Below are 14,590 nucleotides of genomic sequence, written 5' to 3'. Positions count from 1 at the left end.
ATTAGGTAGACAACAAGTTCCCCTACATCATTCATTAAGATCTTTATGTACCACTAATTCGATCTCTCGCAGTGGTGAAATATGCCAAGCTTACGTTGAGAAGAGTCGTTCGAGTGTTTCAATGGCAAAGGAAGGAAGGGAGGGACAAGATCTCGGGTCCAAACCTAGGATATATGTATCTCGGACTGGTGAAGTAGATTCATTGCAATAAAAAAAAGAATGATGCTTCGTGTAACAGGTTCAGATTTCTTGAACGAAAAAGAAACAATTCTTCCAGCAAGGTTAGATCTTCTTTTTTCAACGAGAAAAATAATCCATGTTAGAATAAGTAAGATGCGAGTCAAAACTCAATTGGACGATTTAAGCATAGTACTCAACTGGTGGTGAAAAAAACCAAACTCAACTGCTTGAGGACTAATATATAAATTTCATTTATCTCTCGTTTCAATCACCACTCGAGTAACCCATCGAGTAAGTAGGTTTAGGTTTTCCAATGAGGAGAGAGAGAGAGAGAAAGAAAGAGAGAAGGCAAAGCGTTGGGAAGACTGCTTGACGATTCTTGCTGTCGGTGTTCACGGATGTTACTCTCGTGTTTCTTTCTCTTCTTCACCATCCCGTTGAAACCGCGCGAAATACCAACAGGAATTGCGATTTTTTTATCTCTTTTGGCCCTCCTTCTCCAAGATTCCACGACCCCCAAAAGCTAAAAATCATATCAACTTTTGGCCCTGACATTCATCAGATTCGATGCTTCCCGCTTTGTCCCTGCACACACGAGTAGCGTCGCTAGTTTCACGAAAATTAAGGTCGCCAAAGTTTATCCGTTTGATTCATCTTCAGCAAATCGTCTTCGTCGTATTTACCACCATTGGAAGATGTCAACACGTCTTGAGAGAACCTCTTAAAGTTACAAAAGACAAACGAATAAGGACGGCCTTTCCTCTTTGACGTGTATGAGGGGAGCTAGTCCAAAGTTGACCGTTGTCGACATGTTCATAAGTTGAGAACCCCTTTAGAATTTGAGCTGATATTTGGAAATAAACTATACTATAGCGAAAGCGAGCTCCTAAGTTTTGAATTTTTTTGTTTTTTGGGTTTGCCTCCGAATGCTGCATTGGATTTGCATGGCCTATAAGCCTTCGTGACCAAACAAGGGGTAGCCATCGAGATCCATAAAACTGTTGTCAAGTAATAGTGCTTGTATATGCAAAACAAAATTGTTCGACAAACCTGAAATGAGTAATCCGAATTTGACAAATGATCCAAGCCCAACGAATTCACGTTGTGTCCTTAAGACAATTTGTCTCCCCTATTGGTACCCAAGGTTGTTGAACAATTGCCTCCCAAGATAGAACGGATCGCATTTCCAACGAAGCGGTACTTCTTCAAAGGAAATATTCGAACGCAAGTTCGCGGAATAATCGCACGAATGACAATGATGAAGAACGATGATTATGCGAAAAATGGCTCACGGGGCTAGAGAATGCTGAGAATGCGAAAATATATGTTCGGAAAAAAATGAATAGTCACGAAAAGCCCATTCAGTTATAGATGGGATTGAACAGTCACCAAGAACCGAACAAATTCGTTCGGTGGACAAACGGTTATCGGTCACGAACTGACATGTCTGTCCGAAGAAAAAATTAACTTCCAAGAACCGAACATGTCTGTTCATCCAAAAACAAAACCGAACATGTAAAATAAAATAAAAATTCGAAAATAAACATGTCTGTTCGGGAAAACAAAACCGATGACCTAACCGGACAGCCGGCGGCGGCGCGCACACGGGGGGGAAACCGACCTAGCTTGGCGTAGGTTCTCTCCCTTCCACAAAAGTGGGGCATCCCTTGGGGCCCAAACCCATTTGAGAGGCTCATCTAAATAAATCATCTCCCATCACAACTTCTATCTAATGTGAGACTATTTCCATCCACACTTCCCATTCACAATTTATGGATTTTGGATACTAAAATCCCAACAAAAACATCTTTTTGATGTTGGAACTGCCGAGTTGGGAACTTAAAAAATTGAGAGAACCATGACAGAGTGCATTGATATTGATAACATCAAGCATATGGATCCGGGTCATACGGTTGATATCCCGATACTCACGTACAAAGCTTGGGTAAATTGAGGATATATGTCCCACAGCATGTTTTTACTTCGCAAGCCGATGATGACACAAAGATTGGCCTCTCTCTTGGGCAAGTACTTTGCCGAGACCTGGATCCCACATGGAGGGTTCATCGCGATGATTGATCTCGTACGCGACTCTCATGTGTGGGTCCCGCATGATCGATGGCACGATCCGTTTGGGTCCATGAAGGCGCGCATCCATGCAAGACTAGCCCCTTCTCTTGGGATGTTTCCGAGGATCATAAGGAACCGAGTCCTCAACCCCTAGATAATCATTCGATTAAAAATAGCGTAAGACCTAGATCCACAAGGAGGGTCCATCGTGATGATTGATCGTACATGACTAGTGTATCGGCCCCGCAAGATCAACATACGACGATCCATTTTTTGGGTCCATGAACGCGCAGGTCCATGCAAGACTCACCCCTTCTCTTAGGATGTTTCCTGAGGATAACCGAATCCTTAACCCCTCAATAGCCATCCAATGAAAAAGTGCGTTAATCTCACCCGTTGAACGTAAAGTCTTCAAAAAAAATTTCATGTGTTGCGACAGTTTGTGTATAGAAGTTACGACACGTTACCATCCGAAGTTACGTCCCCCGGTAGATCATATAATTGCCCCTTCTCTTTACTCATTTTGAAATTATTCTCTCTTTATTTCTTTTCGCCGTCCGTGGACCATAAATTCTCGTATACTAGATGCGTAAAGCATACAAAAATGAGTATTATTATACGTGGATAAGGTGAAGATTTTGCCCTGCCGCTCTGACCAAAAATAGACCAGAAACATTGAGATGGTCAATTCTGTCGAATCAGACCCATGCCGTGATGCTCGGCAAGCAGCCATCGACGACACATTATTGTATATGAATGAATAGAGAAAACCCAAAGCATCTTGAGATGTCACTCCACCTCAGCCTCACGCAATCGACCTAACTTAACAAAGCAAAAATGCTAGAACCTAACTCATGAAGATGCACAGGATCCATCGATATTTACACGTCGAGATATATACATTTTGTCTTTAAAGTTCGTTTCGGAAGTTGAAAAACTGACTCGGGAAGTATTTAGTATGTTAAATTTCAGGGTCACTCAGGTAATAGTAGATTGGATTAAAGAAAATCATTGGCAATATAAAGAAACACCTATAAGTCAAGCTTGTAAGAAACAAAATCCAAATGTCATCACGATTATTTTGATTCTCTTCATGAGAAATTGGCAATAAAATGGAAAATTATCTCGTATAAAGTAGCCCAACCTCATTGCTTAAACTGTACTTTGTGGAGAAACTAAAAGCGTAGATCCTAAATTGAGAAAATCATTTCTTTTTTGTCGAAGGGGATAATAGACATTAATATAGCAACTTCTACGTTGGTCTTGTTCCAATGCACTATCCAAATTGAAATTTTCAGCAAAATCCCATCGAATGGAGGGGTTGGAGATTGAAAGTACAACCTTAAACAATTGAAAAAAAAATAAGTAAATGATAAAAAGACGCATAGAACAATCATAAACCCAAAAGTCTTAGAAATCTGGAAAAAAAGGAGAAAATTATGAAAAATTTTCAACTCAAGTAAGTCTCCAGCAAAAACCAAAATTATTTTTTCTTATTCGCTATAATTGACAATGTCAGGAGATATTCAAATACTATATGAAAATCACTTATTGCACTTCTGTAAATGTATATATATCATGGATGTTCTAAATCAGTAATTTCTGTTAGATCTTACTATTAGAAATTAAAATTTGCAATAAGCAAGTCAACATGTCTAAGTTACTGATATTAATCACCACTTATGCCTACTTAATTAACATGTTGGAGCATTGAGATTGAATAAACAAATCACAAATTTTGTATGATGCATTCATATAGGTAAATGAGGAAAGATATATTAATGAGCTTATTTTTCATCAAGCTCTAACATGCGCTTTCATTTTTACTCTCGGTAGAGATAATCTTTGTACGTTTACATACCGTAACATTCTTCTATTAACTTATTGACATTGCTAATTAACATAGTCAAGCATGAAAATCAAACGATTGCATACTAGTTCATCACATGACGATACTTTTTACTGTTTTCCTTTCATACGTATTACCTCTGGAAAAATTGTCCAAAAAGTCATAAACACATTGCACATTGGCAATTAAGTTATAAACTTTTCAATTTGCCAATTGAGTCATAAAAATTTTCACATTTTACCAATTGAGTCCATCAGGTCAATTTTAGCATGGAAATCGCTGACGTTGACACCAATCATCTTACGTGGCACGATCGGCGCTAAGGTGTACAGTTTTATTATTTTTTTAAAATTTTCTAAAGTTATATTATTTTGTTCTTCTTTTTTCTTTGTTTCTTTCTTTTTCTTTTTTGATCTTCCAAGCCCGGCAAGGGTCGTCGACCAACCCTCGTCGGTCACAGGGAGGGCCGATCGACCCTCGCCGGCCACGAGCGAGGGTCACGGCCCTTGCCCAAACCTAGCTAGGGCTACGAAGCCCTCATCGACCGCGGCAAGGGTTGGCTAGCGCTCGCTTGTGACCGGAGACCCTCGCCAGATTTGGTAGGAAAAAAAATGAAAAAAAAGAAAGAAAATGAGAGAATTCAAAATTATTAAAAGATTCAAAAAAATTGTCTATGTCAACATCGGCCATCCACGATGCATTACCAACATCTACATCAGCGATTTTTTGGTTAAAATTAGTCGGATGAATTCAATTGGCAAAACGTGAAAAAGTTTAGGATTCATTGGCAAAATTGAAAGATTTGTGACCGAATTGATCAAAATGTAATAAGTTTAGGACTTTTTGGACAATTTTCGCTATCACCTCCTGTATCACTGCATAAGATCATGGAACGTAGAGCCACATTCAATCCAAATGCAAAGTCATTGCTAAAGAGCGAAACCCTAAAGAAGACTGACCACGAATTTTCATGGAATTTCTTCTGACTTTCTTCAAACCAAACTGATAATTTGCTGCCATGCATTCCAGCTCATACTAATCAACATCTAAATCAATCTCATCTTCAACCCTAAAAATGTTATTATATCCCTCGATTTTCCATGCGCAAAGACAAGTGGTTGCTGTTTCTCTCTAAAGAAAACGAGGCTGGCCCTATTGAAAAGGGCCAGGGGCAAACAAAAAATAAAAATGTTCAATAAAACAACCGAAAACAATAATTAAAAATCACGCAAATGTCGAGCTACAATATGGTGGGAACAGTGGATTTGATTAGGACAAATTGATTAGTGATTTGTGCAGCGACGAGATTCGAGATAAAAATTGGGGTAGTTCTTTCTTGGGGCGTTTGCCTAGTCTTGCATGTGAGCATTAAAATAACTTTCGATGTTCTTGTTTGATTCCCGTGGAGACTTGAAAAGAAAATTTGCAAGATTTCCAACGCAAGGTCAACTCCACAACAATCGATCTCCATGTTTCCCTACTACATGCCATTCAAGAATTGATTGATTATTTGGATTTGTATCGACCCTTTTTTCCATATATCGTACCCCACCAAAACCCCCAAATAATTTATTATTTCATGAGAAGACGTGACCGCTGTTTATGCGGATCAAAAAGAAAAACATTGTTCCAAGAATAAGCATGTTTGTCCTCTTCGCACCATCGCCACCACCTCGCCGGTGGCCGCAGCCCCCTTTTATTATTAGGGTTTTGTTGGGTCGTGAAATCGTTGACGAATGTCTTCTAATTTGTTAGACATACTTGATAAAGATGTTTAACTTTAAAAGTATCAATCAATACATGTTGCAAAAAGGGTTAGACCCCGTTTAAATTACGAAGTGTTTTCGCTTATTATTTGGACAGTATACAAGAAATACTCTTTAATCGAATGCTATCGTTAATATAAATGTAAAATCTGTTTTTCACAAATGGTGTTGATTAGTGACGAGTGTGCATTTACAAAACCTAGGACCGCACCACCCGTGGAAATATTATTATCGGATGATCGTTCAAGAAAAATAATGCAACTACTCAATTATTTGTTGGCCCTAGTAAATAGGCGACTCTATTTCATACCCTCGACCGGTTGATTATTGTCTAGAATTATAGGCTCCACGGCATGAGCTTCAACTTTTTAAGTTATTATTTAGTTAGAATTTCCTAGTTTATAAGATAGATATATATATCAACCACATTTGTCTACAATGAACCAGTGGTGTGGTGGTCCAGTTTGGGCGATGGGCCACGTGTGCTTTCATGGCTCGAATCTGTGGGCCTCTGTGACCAATTGTACAAGGGAGCCCAATAGTAGAATTCTTCGTAATTCCATTCTTTGTCATCCCGACTGCTCAATCGAGATTTTCTATGTGGGCAGTTGAATTGTTTAACTTACACGATCTGTAAATATCGAATGCTCGTCATTAATACACTTTAGGGTGCGTTTGGTTGAGAGGTATTTCCGGAATCTTTTCGAACACGAAATACTCCTGTGCTGAGGTCGAGGTGTTTGGTAACACAATCTCAAAGGCTCTTGAGCCAAAATTGAGCATTTCCAAAGTCTTTTAACCCAACGCAACTCCGATCTGATATTAACTTAACCCAATGCAACTCCGGTCCGATATTAACTTTTAGCATCTTCGAAACGCCACCTCGTGGGTTAATTGATTTTTTGCTTTTCCAACTTTGCCCTCGATAATATTTCTATTTTCCTGTTTTACCCCCCAATCCACTGTTCATCGTCTCTCTCTCTCTCTCTCTCTCTCTCTCTCTCTCTCTCTCTCTCTCTCTCTCTCTCTCTCTCTCTCTCTCTCTCTCTTCAGATCTAGGTCGACGCTTGCTGAGAGTCGATGGTTGAGTGTCACTGAAGTTCAAGGATCGATGGTCGTGGGTCTGTCTCAAACAAGATCTAGAGGGTCACGGGTCTATCTCAAGTTGAGGGTTGAGGTCTGAGTCATCAAAGGTCGCGTGAGACTTGTCGATGCTCGCCTCTAGCCACTTGGTCAAGCAAGGCCTGATGAGTCCCCAATAGTCCTGCTATCTCATTTTTTTCTTTTTTCTTTTTTTTTCCTTCAAAGATGCTTTGCAAAAAAAAATATCAAAATCCAATTATCCAAAGTGTCATTTGTTTTGAGCAAATACACCTTAAATTAAAGAATTTTGGGAAAATGCACTTACCCCAAAGCGCTCTCAGCAGAACATCAAGGTTGACTTGAGAAATTTGTTATATATTTAAAATAGGCTAAGGATGGAAAAAAAAAAAAAGAGTTTAAAAGCCCAAACATATAGTGAAAAACAGCTACTTTCAAAACAGGGAGAGATGTTGACCCAAAAAAAAAAAAAACAGGGAGAGATGGTGTTGTCGAGGCTAGTCATGGCCACGGGCCGGTTTCGGCCCGGAACCGACCCGGTCAAACCCGGGCCCGGCCCATTGACCGGCCCCGCGGTTCCAAAAAAAATTAAAAAAAAAACAGAAAACCTGCAGCAGGGCCTGCACGTCTGCAAGCCCTGGCAACGGGCAAAAAAAAAATAAAAATAAAAAAATAAAAAGACAATCGGAGCCGGAACCGGAACCGGCCTAGAACCGGAACCGGACCAGAACCGGCCCGGAACCGGGCGGTTCCGGTTCATACGTGGCCACGAACCGGAACCGGCCGGTTCCGAACCGTGGTCATGACTAGTCGGGGCAATCGGCCAACATTGATGTCGACGACAATGAAGGCGGTAGCGATGGTTAGCTGTCATCGCGAAGCATGATTACGTCCCACTAGTACACTCGCAGAGAGACAAATTATCCGAAAAGTGCTAAATTTATTGCATTTTTATCGATTTAGTCACAAACATTTTATTAATTGTGTTGATTGAGTCACAAATATTTTCACGTTTTGTCAATTGAGTTCATTTAGCCAATTTTGGCCAGAAATCGCTAATGTGGACGCCGGCCGTCTTACACGGCGTGACTGCCACCAACGTTGACAATTTTTAATAATATTTTAACAATTTTTTTCGAATTTTTTGTCCTTTTTTTCTTTTCTTCACATTTCCTTCTTTACTTTTTTTTTTTTCTTTTCCTTTTCTCTTCTTTTTTTCTTTTTTCTTTTTCCCTCCGCCAGCCATCGCTAGGCCTCATTGATGGCCGAGCGAAGTTGCCGACCTCAGGTGAGGGCTGCCCTTGCTCGATCTAGTGAAGGCGGCCCTCGCCTGAGACCGGCAGAGGGAAAAATAATAAAGGAAAGAATAGAAAAGGAAAATAAAAAGTAAATAAGGGAAAGAGAAGAAAAGAAAAAAAAAAAAGGGAAAATAAAAAAATTGAAATTTTGAAAATATTATTAAATATTATCCATGTCAGCGTCAGCGTCAGCCGTGCCACATGAGACGGTCGGCGTCCACGTTAACGATTTCTAGCCAAAAACTAGCTGGATGGGCTCAATTGGCAAAACATAAAAAGATTTAGAATTCAATTGGCACAATAAAAAAGTTTATGACCGAATTTTCAAAAGTATAATAGATTTTATAACTTTTTGGACAATTTTCCGAGAAATCCCATTCCTATTCACTCATTCAAATTGTCTTTTACTCATTTTCACGACAAAGAAACTAACGATTCTCTCAAAATACAAAATGTCCAATTCAAAGGGGGCAAATTAGGTGTAAATTTCCACGGGTACAAGGTACAAGATGTATAAGGTTGGATATGTCTTTGTACCCCAACATGCCAATTATACGTGTTCCCTAACCTAACTTATCATATAGGTACAATTTTTTTTTAAATCAATTGCTGAAATTAATTGTACCTACTGTGTTCCCAATTGAATTCTCATATGGGCTATGGACACGTGATTGCGGGCGAGCTTTTGTCCCTAGCCTGCCTTTTGCAAGTTGTACGGGGGTACACACGCACAATTATACCCACTATATTACTTTCCCCAAAATTAGATGAATCCATTTAATTATCCAATCAACGAGACGACGGTCCAATTAAAAAAAAAAGAAGACATTATAAGACTTGTCAATAATTTGGTGGGAGGGGGAAATAAATATTGCCGGGTGCTCACGTCCGAGCCCAAGGCAACATTGAGTGTACGTCTCGACTATTTATTTATTTATTTATTTATTTATTTATTTGCATTTTTATATTATGTATGATTATTGCTCCACGTCCCATCATGTGCATATGCCTCGGAGCAGTGGAAAAGCTTATCGTGTATGTCAGATTCAACATATGCATTGCCAGAAAAGCCAACATGGAATTCATAAATGGATCTCAAATTGTCCTATCGTCTTCGGCAAATTATTTTGGTGGGTCCCGCCAGCGATTAGGACGCTTAAACCATCTAATTGATCTTATAATTTTATAATTATAAAATGTTGGACCGGTCTGCTGTGTGGTGGAACTAATCCACGAGCCATAAGGGTGCTTTGTAGATAGTCTCGTTTTTTTTTTGTTTTTTTTTTCCGGGTCGGATGCAAAATAGTCTCGTTCGTATCTTAATCAGTTGTGTGCACATTTTTGTACCAACATTGTTTTACAAGAGATTCCGAAGCTTTCTCGGGGCACGGCATTTCCGAAGCTTTCTCGGGGCACAGCATTCTCGTTCATGTGATCCGATCGCCATACACGAAATGTTATTATTTTGAATATGAAGTCTAGTTTGGTGAAAGGCAGTTGTCGCGATTCAATTTTTTTTGTTTATTTTGTTGATTAGGAAGAAATGGAATAGACCGTCCAGCAAAACAAAGACAATGGTGATCGTAATGATGAATAAGTATATCAAGCCTAGAGAGAGCCTGTACTTGACTTGTAATTTCTTTCGCTAAACTATACTATCCACAAAGGGAGAGATTTAAGAAGTGTCTCTCCGCTAGAAGATGCTGATTGCGACACAGATAATTAAATTCACCGCGTTCCAAAAACATGAAAAACTTTCTCGAGCAACCAATCAAGCCTTCTCGGGAGAGATTTTCGAATAAAACTCGATCAATTCGCCTCTCCTTATAACTACTTCAAATTCCAATTCTTCTCAACTTTCAACATTTCAACCCGCGCACTCGTTCCTCTCCATGTTTAGTGAATGTTGCCCTTATATAATTTCGAGAGAACCATCAAACATGCACATGCCACATTCTACAGAGAGCTCTGAACGAGAAAGATAGAGAGGCCGGACGAGTTAGCTTCAACAAAAAAAAAACCTCAAACGGTAAGCAATTTCAGAGTCGAGGTTCCATATATTTCTCGAACATTGGAATCAGATAATATTCGAGACCGCTTTCTCATTAGAACTAATCTTTTAATTAATTTGTGATGCCAGGATATTCTATAAATCTTCCCACAAAAAAAAAAGAAAAAGAAAGAAAAAATACACACACATATAGAAACAGGAGCAGTTGACCAACTCAAATAATCAGAGGAGACGGGGGCTGGGGGGGCCACATCTTGCATGAGAGAGGGGCCGAGGTGGTCCGACCGAACCCATCGAACCGAGCCGGAGGAGGCGGAGAAGAGCAAGAGAAGAGCAAGAGAAGAGCAGCAGCAAGTGCGCGAGCGAGAGAGAGACAGAAAGAGAGCGCGAGCACGAGCAAAGTTCCGCGGCTAAGTTCACTGCAGCAGCTGCTCTTCTCAGGTTGAAAAATGAGCGCTCCGTGCTCCCCCATCCTGCTGCTCTTCTCAGGAATTTATAGTATTAAAATAATTACTTTGTTCGTAAGTTATAACCGTTAACCCACATTACGAGTAAAGTAGGTAAGCAATTCGTGTTTTTGTAGCGAAAACACAGTCTACTTGGAAAATTCAAAGACAATTGGTAATCTAATAATGGATTTAAGCAAGTTAAAATTATTATTTCTTTGTTAACTCACAGAAAATTGACTGGATCAATAAGTTATCAATCAATTTTTACCTATAAAAAATATTTCAAATTCACTATTAGTTATTCAAATTTTCCATACGCAGAACAAATTTCTATTCTGTGGTGCTCTTTGACGTCACCTAAGCGGACAAACGTGTTTCACCTCATATCGTGCAATAATTGAGCCGCGAATAATTTAGGGTCTGTGGCCCCTCTTCGCCTGTATTAATCAGTGACCAAAAAATGAAAAACTAACACCCACTAGCTGCAAAAAGATTAGTGCTTCACAATCATCTTCTTGTTTCGATTCTTACTCAAACATCAATGGCACACCAGCAATTTTCTTCGCAGTCCGCCACAGTAGGCAGTGAAGAACATGACCGGGAGGCCATTGACGAACTAATTGCTTCACTGCCCCAAAGGAAAGGCGTGGTTCATCCTTTCCAGTCCCTCTACCAAGACTTCTGGTGCCCAACCTACCTGCTTCCCAACGTGATCGCGTTTCAGCGGCACTTCCAAGCCAAACACAAGGACATTGTCCTGGCCTCTCAGCCCAAATCGTGGACCACCCGGCTAAAGGCCTTAGTGTTCTCCGTCGTTAACCGTTCCCGCTTCGGCATCTCCAACACGCCCTTGCTCACTTCGAACCCCCATGACCTCGTCCCCGGCTTCGAGCACCAGCTGTACGGAAGCAACCCGAGGCCCAACCTTGACACTGGCGGAGCCGAGGCTCTTCGCAACGCACATCCCTTACCCATCCTTGCCGAGTGCGTCAAGCGTCGGACCGCCAAATCATTTACATTTGCCGGAACCCATTAGATGCTATGGTTTCATCTTGGCACTTCTACCTCGAGACTGCGCAGTCGAATGACCAGCCGGAGTGGTCCTTGGAAGAACATTTCGAGATCTATTGCCAAGGGAAAATATCGTTCGGGCCCTTTTGGGATCAAATTATGGGCTATTGGAAGGAGAGCTTGGAGAGGCCACACAAGGTGTTGTTCCTCAAGTATGAGGACTTGAAGGAAGATATTGTAGGGCAGCTGAAGAAGGTGGCCGAGTTTGTGGGGCTTCCCTTCACTGAGGAGGAAGAGGAGGGAGGTATGATTGAAGAGATAGCCAAAATATGTAGCTTAAAGACCCTCAAGGACCTGGAGGTCAACAAAGTCGGCAAAATACCAGTTCTGAATATGAAGTTTGAGAACAGAAGCTTTTTCAGGAAAGGCGAGGTGGGTGATTGGGTTAAGCATCTCACTCCTTCCATGGTGGATTGCCTCAATAGCATCATGCAAGAGAAGATGAGCCCCTTTGGATTGGAGTTCAAAACAAGTTGAGTGTTAATTAATTTCACTTTCTCTATGTGTGTCATTAGAAATAAACGAAATTAATAATGGAAGGATCTGCAATCCTCCTTATTGGTGTAGTGTAGAGAACTCAAGGTTGAGAAGAGAAGTTTATCAGGAAAGGCGAGTTGGGTGATTGGGTTAACCATCTCACTCCTCCTATAGTGGATACCCTCAATAGTATCATGCAAGAGAAGATGAGCCCTTTTGGGTTGCAGTTCAACACAAGTTGAACATGTTGGTTGCTTTCAACCCCTTCTTTTTTTTTTGGTAAAAAAAAATTGAAAGCTAAATCGAATGGTTTTCGCAGGCAACTTCTCATGTCGTGCTTCTCCTCATTATTTGGTTAGTGTAGAGAAAGAAAAAGAATCATTCCTAATTGCACTAAAGAAACCCTGACTTTCTCTGGGCTAAAGACCAGACAAGTATGGGATGCTGATCAATCGCAATCTTTTGTTTAATTAAAACTTTTCTGATCTGCAATCTTAATATTGAAACTGCTGATCTCTATGTCTTGTGTCCCAAAATCACAACATCGACCAACAAAAAACTGCGAATATTTGACAAACAAGAATTGCATTATATGAGCAAAGACGGTTCTACTGATCTATTTAAAAAGAATAGGATTTTTTTTTCCATGCTGGTAAATATTTGAAAATGTTAGTGTGAAAAAACTATTGGTAATACCGATCACCTAATTTTTTTGTAATTTCTTGATAACTTACCAACACTTTTATTGAATTGCAAACTTTTTTTGCTAATTTACAAGCTTGTTATCTCTTGTTGACACCTAAATTTCGATTGACCATTTAATGATACTTTGCATAGAAAATTTGGGATTAAATTTTAACCCCTAAACAAAAATATTAAAATTGCATAGCATATAGTTTAAGTTCATATAGGTTAGTTGCATTCCGCATCGGACCGGCGGTGGTGAGTAAACTGAAAATCCATCGCATAAACCGAGCTCGAGCACCGAACGAAAGTCAGCTTACTCAGGGAATAAGGGCTGAAATTCACAAGTCTAAAAGGCTTTGGATTTCTTAATTTGGACTTAAATCAGCCCATTAAGCTTAATTAGAAAAAAAAGTCCAAATTAATTCAACCCATTTGGAATTAAAATAAAATTAAATGATAAACCCTAAGCCTAAGCCCATTAGGATTAAGAAGCCCGGCCAATTAATCTAGGATTGCAATATAAATATGTGATTATACCCCACAATCAGGGGCTCTCACAATTTTCAGAACACGATTTTTTAGAGTACGAGAGACACACGTGAGCGAGAGCAAGAGTAAGAGAGAGAGAGAGAGTCGGTCGCGCACGCGCTCGCCTCACAGTCGCGCCGCCTCGTGACCGCACTGCACGGACCGTTGCTGCTGCTGTTCCGCGACGCCGCCATCCCACCGCTGATCGCCGAGCCGCCGCCCATTGCCGCCGCTTCCCTCACGGCCAGGCCCGTGGCCGTGAGTCACGACCCTCCTCGCCGTGGTCCCTGTTGCCGTGACCAGACACCAATTACTTTGGACTCAGCAAACCGCCAGCGACGCGCCTTTTAACTTCACGGTGAAAACCAGCAAATCGCCACTTTCCTTCGTAGGTCTCGACGTGTCGATATCTTCGGCTTTGGTCCAATCCAATCCCCGTTGACCACCGCTTGGAAAAGAAGTCCTTGAACCCCGCAATCGGTGAATTGGAGTTGGAATAAAAATAGCACATCAGTTCACAAAGTGGAATTTCAATTCGTGTTACACAGGAGGAAGACAATTTTGGGCATTAGTGGGTGATCTTTACTCGTTGCTGGATTTTCCGTGGTTGTTTCCCGAGCCCACGTCGGACCAGCTGCTGCCCCACTGCGATCCCGACATCCTCGGAAGTTGCCGGTCACCCCGAGTCCCGACGCCAAGCCACTGCTGTCCCAGTGCCTCGTGGCGTCCTTACACTGCTGTGGCCTTATTCTTGTTTTGCAGATTGACTGGGAGCACCACCACGCGCACTACTGCGCCCGCCGCCGGCCACCCCGTCGCCGTCCCACGGTGGGCCTCCATCGCCGCCGCCTCTCATCATCGCCGCCGCGTCTGCCGTCGATCACCCACCGTCGGTCACCGTCCCGATCCGCAATCCCGGCGATTCAAATTTGGAAAGAAATCTGCAAACCAGGTAAAAATCTCTATCCGGTATATTTTCAAAATATTTAAATTCTTAGTTTGAATATTCCGTGAATATTGCGTGATTGACTAGATACCTTAGGATAATGTTTGTTATATCCGCAATATTCAAAAATACCCAAAATTAGGAATTTTTCCTAATT

At 41.0% G+C, this 14,590-nt stretch overlaps 1 pseudogene; it reads left to right on the top strand.

The window, feature by feature from the left end:
* The first annotated feature begins 11,170 nt into the window (after nucleotides 1-11,170).
* LOC115670216 (cytosolic sulfotransferase 15-like) lies at nucleotides 11,171-12,426 on the top strand (annotated as a pseudogene).
* The last annotated feature ends 2,164 nt before the right edge of the window (nucleotides 12,427-14,590 follow it).

The sequence above is a fragment of the Syzygium oleosum genome, unplaced genomic scaffold, assembly GCF_021117445.2.
Source record: "Syzygium oleosum isolate NSW1041296 unplaced genomic scaffold, Sole_v2.1 Sole_v2.19, whole genome shotgun sequence".
NCBI classification, from domain to species: domain Eukaryota; kingdom Viridiplantae; phylum Streptophyta; class Magnoliopsida; order Myrtales; family Myrtaceae; genus Syzygium; species Syzygium oleosum.
Note: the sequence above shows the minus strand (reverse complement) of the source record. Positions and strands in the feature narration are given on the sequence as shown.